Raw genomic sequence first — 6,074 nt, forward strand, 5'->3', positions numbered from 1 at the left:
GCTCACCCTGCAGACCTCAGCTTAAACTCACTTCCTTGAGGAAGCCTTGACTGACCTTCCTGCCTGGGTCAAAGGCCACTGTTAAGTTCAGAGCCCCTCATCCTCCTTTATAGCACTTATATTGATTACTTAATGGGAGTCAGCCTCATCCACTATACTATGTGCTATAACGAAGGAGGCTGTTTCACTTTATTGTGCTTCATGGATGTTGTGGGGGTTTTTCTGGGTTTTTTTTACAAGTTTAAGGAGGCTGTTTCGCTTTATTGCACTTCACAGGTGTGTTTTTTACAAATGGAAGGCAAGACCCTCCACTGGCAAGAAGATTATGACTCGCTTTAGTGCAGTGGTCTGAAAACAAAGTCACAATACCCCCGAGGTATACCTGTAGATTCCTGAGGGCAGGAACCATGTCAGGTTTTGTTCACTGTGGTATCTCTAGCTCCTAGCCCAGTGCCTGGCACACTGAAGGCATTTGTTGAATGAGCAAATATGGAATGTAGCGTGAGTTACTGCTACCTTATTCCTGAGCCATAATAACCTTCCCCCTGCCCTTCCCCTCCATGTGGATGTTTCATGGAAACCTTCATCCCTCTGACTCATTTTGACTCCTGATTCTCATGCTGGTTCACATAGGTACAGTTTGCTCTTGTAATATCCAGCTTTCATCTCCAAGAAGACAGGGCCATTTCTTTGCTTCTTTGTATAATCCCACTCTACACTAGACCTCAGATAAGGCTCAGCACACCGTAGGTGTTTCACTAAATTTATGGGCTCAGTAAAAACTATTCTATTTTTGAGACCTGAAGTTCGTATGAAGACAAGGCAGAAATTTTCTAGAGGAGGGTCCAGAAACTTTTATCCAGAACCACAGATATCGTGGGAGCCTGACTGTGTGCCAGGCCCAGTGGAGACACTCTCTTCTCTGTCCTAGCCCTTGGCTAAGACTAAACCTCCATTACTGCCTATTACAATGCAATAAGCCCATTTATTTATATCTCTGTCTCTCTCAACAGGGTGTGAACTCCACAGGGAAGTAATTGGGATTATTTCTCAGTGGCTGGCTTCTCCCCTGCCAGTCACTGAAGCCTGAGTGTCTCTGAAGAGATTACTATGGGTGTAGCCAGGGTACAGATCAGTGGTTCCCCAGCACTGGCCTGGCTGCCTCAGATTCATCTGGGATGCATACTGCTTACCGTTCAGGTTACTTATGCTCTCTGAGCCTGTTTACACCCTGCAGGGTTGTTGTGAAAACAAATATAAAGTCCTTACCATGCTGCTGGGCACAAGGAAGTGCTCAGAAAATGTCAGTCTCCTTCACTTCAGAAGCAAAGTTATTGCCCTTAGGAGCTTCCAGTCTGATGGTAGAGACAGAGGTGTTGGCAAAGAGTGCCAAGGCAAGCATAATCTCAAAAGGCATTTGAAGGCATCTTTCAGAACTGGTCTCCCTTCAGCTCTGGTCTTCTCTTTCCTAGGCAGTGGCTGTGACCATCCTCCTTTAAAGACCATCCGCAAACACCCCTACCCCTGCCCTCCAGGCTAGTGAATTTAGTATATAATATGCTTTCAACACAGGATGCCAAGGAATTCGGGTACAGACATACTTGTTTTATTGCACTTTGCTTTACTGCACTTCACAGATGTTCTGTATTTTACAAATTGAAGGTAAGACCCTCTACCAGCAAAAATACTACAACTCGCTTTATCGCGATCTGGCGTTATTGCAGTGGTCTAGAATGGAACCCACAATATCTCTGAGGTATGTCTGTACTCAGGCAGCCAAGGAGAAACCCTAATCGATCTGGTACTGACATCGTGTGGAGGAAGAGGAAATGGGGCAGGCAGAAATGGAGTTCTGGGGCTAGGGAAAGTTCTGAAAGTAAAAAGTTCTGCATTTCAGTGTGACCTTGAGCAAATCTTTTTTTATTTATTTATTTTTTTATCCTCACCCGAGGACATTTTTCGATATTTTTGTTCAGATAGAGTGGGAGGGAGGGGGAGAGAGAGAGAGAAACATCGATGTGAAAGGGACACATTGAGTGGTCGCCACCCACACGACCCAACCAGGGCCGGGGACAAACTGCAACCGAGGTACGTGCCCTTAGCGGGAACCGAACCCGGGTCTCTCCAGACCGCAGGCCAACGCTCTAACCGCTGAGCCAAACCGGCCAAGGCAACCTTGAGCAAATCTTATTCTAGTCCTGCAACTCATTGTGTGACCTTGAGCAAACCTCATTGTGAGCCTTTTTTCTCTTCTGTAAAATGGGGATAAATGGTATCAGGTTGAACCATATGGAAATGAAGGATCAGATGTTAGCAATTTCATATCGTTCTACCTGATACCTACCACATAAGGTGGTTTGTGCCTGGCAGCTAGGAGTTCAGTCAGTGGAGCCATTCCATGAGGGCTCTGATCTCCAAGGCCGTCCTGCAGCCTCTGTATAGTCCATGGCCTGGCTACTCCAGGCAAGCCCTGCCTACTTGCCCCCACTCCCACACAGGCAGTCTGAAGTCAGCTGTCACTATGGTCACCAACAAATGCACTCACTAATGTCTTCAATGCATTTCATGCAAAAAGATTTTAGAGGCTTGAACCTCACCTGACCTTATCACATGCCACAGACAGGAGGCAGGAAGGCCTGCTATCCCTGTGGCATGAATGGGGAAGCCGAGGATCGCCAAGGGAGAGGAACACAGCCTCAGCAGGGTGAGATTAGAACCTGCACTCAGCTTCCTGGGGGAGGAAGAAGCAGACAGCCAGCATTCCTCAGGGGAGGTTGGATTACTCCTCTAGGCGCTGGACCAAGAGATGGCCTGTGGACTCTGGCTCTGACCCAAGAGACAGCTGCCCTGAGCCAAACACAGCAGCAAACAGCAGCCGTGACCTCCCTCAGAAGAGCCTGCATTAGAAGCACGAGATCCAAGTTCTCTGCTTCAGAATCACCAGGTAACCTTGGGTGAGTCCCTGCCAGGCCCCTCAGCCTTCTCACCTGGAAAATGGGGACCATTTCACCTACCACTGCTGAGGCTGGGACAAGGCATAAATAAGATGAAGGCTGGGGAAGTCCCAAGTCTACTCCTGGGTCATCTGGCACTGAGGAGTGAAACAGACACGGTCAGAGAAGGAGACAAGGAGACACACTTCTGATCTCGCTGATTCTACAAGGAATTTCATCCATTAGCCCTCACTGCCAATGTTTGTTTCTAGTCTCTCCCTGAGCCCCAGCCCAACCCAAGACTAGCTCCTCTCTCCTCTTTACTTTTTGCTTGGACTAGTGAAGTATTCTCCCAGCCAGTCTCCTCATTCCTCCCTCAATCAGTGCTGCAACAGAAGCATGTACTGCAGGAGGAGTCCAGGCTTCGGATCTAGCCCAGCCACTACCCTCCTCGGTGGCTACTGTGGTTGGTGCTCTTTCACCTTTCTGAATCCCCAAAATGGGAGATGACCAGTTGCCTACCCCTTAGCCTTTCCTAGGCAAGGCTGCTCCTCCCCAAGCCTTTGGCTTATACCTCTCACTGCTGGCATGACAGCCTGAGAGTCCCAGCAATATCCAACCCTCTCCAGGGCACACAATAAGCACATAGGAAAATCACAATCCCTCCCCTGAAAGGCCCAGATCCCTTTATTTGTCCCTCTCGGATGATCCTTTCTGCATTTCTGCTGAGTACTGACTGGTCTCTTCCTGCATGGTGAAGCCTGACTCATCTCTATCACCCTCAAAGGACTGTGTGTGTGTGTGTGTGTGTGTGTGTGTACAGTATGCTGTCCCCACCCCCATGCCCTGGGCCCAACTCAGTCTTCCTCATCCCTCCCTGATCTCTTCGATCAACCCTGCAGACATCATCAGATTAATCTCATTAGATGGTAAACTCCATCCTGCCATGCCCCTGCTCAGAGCTCTCAAGGTTCCCAGTGCCTTCAAAATAAGGTCCAAACTCCTGAGCCCGAGCTTCAAGCCCTTTCTGTGACATTCAGCTGGTGTGTGGCAGGGAGGAGATAAAATTAACAAAGGCTATTTGGTGGTGAATCTACAGGAATTTGCGCAGTGAGCTCTCCCTGCTGGCCACCTTTGGTGATGCCCTCTCTGCTTAAAAAGGGCTTCTCTCCTGGCAAATTCCAACTCATCCTTCAGTGCCCAGGTCACATGCCCTCTCCTCTGGAAGGCCTTTCCTAGTCCCCCTGAAGCACAAGTCTCTGAGCTCTGGTTCCCAAGGCCCTCTCCACTTCTCTCAACCCTCAGCAGTATCACTGGATTCTATGTGTCTCTCTCTCCCACTAGGCTGGACTCTCCTTTAGTAGGAAGTAGATTCAATCCCCCTTTTCTGTACCCAGTGCCCAGCACAGGGCCAAGCACAGAAGTAAAAGAGTGCCAAGTGACCAACAAGAGACTTGTGACAGCAAAATGAGATAAAACTGAAGTATGACCATAAAAGAACCTTCTAGGGACTGGCCTAACCCTTGGTCCAGTCACTGCCCCCACATCTGTTCAGGTCTGTTCTCAAATATCCATAACTCTGAGAATCTTAAATACCAGCCACAGATGCCCCTACAGAGGTCACTGGATGGAAGACTCAAACCATTCTAGAAATGACTCAAACAACCAAAGCTGAAGAAAAACAAAAACAAAAACTATTCCTGGTTAACCTTCAGGTGAAAAGCTCACAGATGCTCATGAGACAGGGGAGGGGGCTTCAAGGTCTCACCCTGTTCCTACACCAGAGCACAGCAGCCCCTCCAAGCTCCAGCTCAGCACCTAAGTGTTGAACAGCTCATTTCCTCTCTCTGACCCTCATACCCAGTTTCCCTCCTTTGACTCTCTGGGGGGCACCAGGTGTTTCCCCCCCAAAACCAAAAGTCCCTCCAACCCTGCCTGCCCCCTTCCTCTCTGGGCAGCAGCATTTCTCTCTGTATTTTTAAACAACTTCTACCCAAGGCAGCCATGGGAAGAAGACCCTCACCAAAATATCTCCTGGGGAAAAAAGGTGAAAAGAGGTTTTACTGGTAAAAAATCAAATGCTCTTTTACTGAAGGGGCATGCGGTGGGTGGGGTGGGAGAGCATATATTCCCTTTTCAAGAACCCACCACACTCACCCATCCCCTCTGGGGGCCAGCCCTCACATAACTCTGATGGCCGTGTCCCCACCCTTAGGTTTTTTGGAAGGGCACTAACCAGGCTGACATATCAGGGTGTCCTGTTCACTGGGCTGTCATAGAAGGGGTACGCCCAGGCGGGATGCTGAGAATAGCAGAAACCCATTCCAAGCGGAGGGGGACTCTTGGCCCCTCAGTTTGTGCCCCCTCTCGACCCCACCCCTCCCTCCAATTATACCATGCACCTGCTCCCAGACCAGGCTAGGGCTGCGAACCCCACGAAAGGCCGTTGAGCTTCAAGGTACTGGGTGCTAGTGCCCTCAGCCCCGAGAGGGTGGGGGAGGCATCACCTCCATATACAATTGATGAAGGAGGTTGAGGCCCAGAGAGGGGCAGGTATTACCCAAGGTCACACAGCAAGGCCCAGGATGCACCCAGACCTCCCGCCTCCCAACCTTGGCCCCTCAGAGCCCTACGCTCGTGTCCGAGGCTCTCGCACCGCCAGGGCGCTGACACTCCCTCTTCACAACTCCCACACACGGCCCCAGCCCCCTTACCTCTGGGACCCCAGTGGACCCTGCCTCAGACCCGGCTCCGGGGCGGGGCGTTCAGGCGAGGCAGGACTAGGCTGGACCAGGCTAGGTCAGGGCGGGTCCTCTGCTCACCCCGGAGTGAGGACGCCCTCCGCCAGGTCCCAGATGGCTGGGATGCTGCTTCCACCTCCCACCCTTCTCTGCACAAGCCAGTATCTAGGAAGCCCGACTCAGAGGCGCAGCCGCGGGGCTGCGAGGCTGCGGGGCTGCTGGGCTGCAAGACGATGCGGGGGGGAAGGGCGAGGTGCGGATAACGGGGCGGAGCCCGAGCGGGAGCCACCCCGCGAACATCCACTCAGGCCGCGTCCCCTTTAAGGCCAGGGGGGCGGGGCGGGGAGCTGGGCGGTTCGCCGCAATGGCTCCTGGGAGATGAGGTTCGCTCTCCGCGCAC

At 51.4% G+C, this 6,074-nt stretch overlaps 1 protein-coding gene across 2 annotated transcripts in view; it reads right to left on the reverse strand.

The window, feature by feature from the left end:
* Positions 1–5,825, reverse strand: part of USP35 (ubiquitin specific peptidase 35) — a 32,103-nt gene extending 26,278 nt beyond the window's left edge. The window contains exons 1-3 of one of the 2 annotated variants that reach the window (XM_036258795.1): positions 5,648–5,825; positions 2,988–3,091; positions 1,270–1,355 (exon numbers count right to left, since the gene is read on the reverse strand). The gene's annotated coding sequence lies outside the window, so the exon portion shown is untranslated. The remainder of the gene's footprint in view (positions 1–1,269; positions 1,356–2,987; positions 3,092–5,647) is intronic. The other variant, XM_036258796.1, reaches the window with a different exon arrangement.
* Between the last annotated feature and the right edge of the window lie 249 nt (positions 5,826–6,074).

Source organism: Molossus molossus, unplaced genomic scaffold (genome assembly GCF_014108415.1).
Source record: "Molossus molossus isolate mMolMol1 unplaced genomic scaffold, mMolMol1.p scaffold_m16_p_13, whole genome shotgun sequence".
Lineage (NCBI taxonomy): Eukaryota > Metazoa > Chordata > Mammalia > Chiroptera > Molossidae > Molossus > Molossus molossus.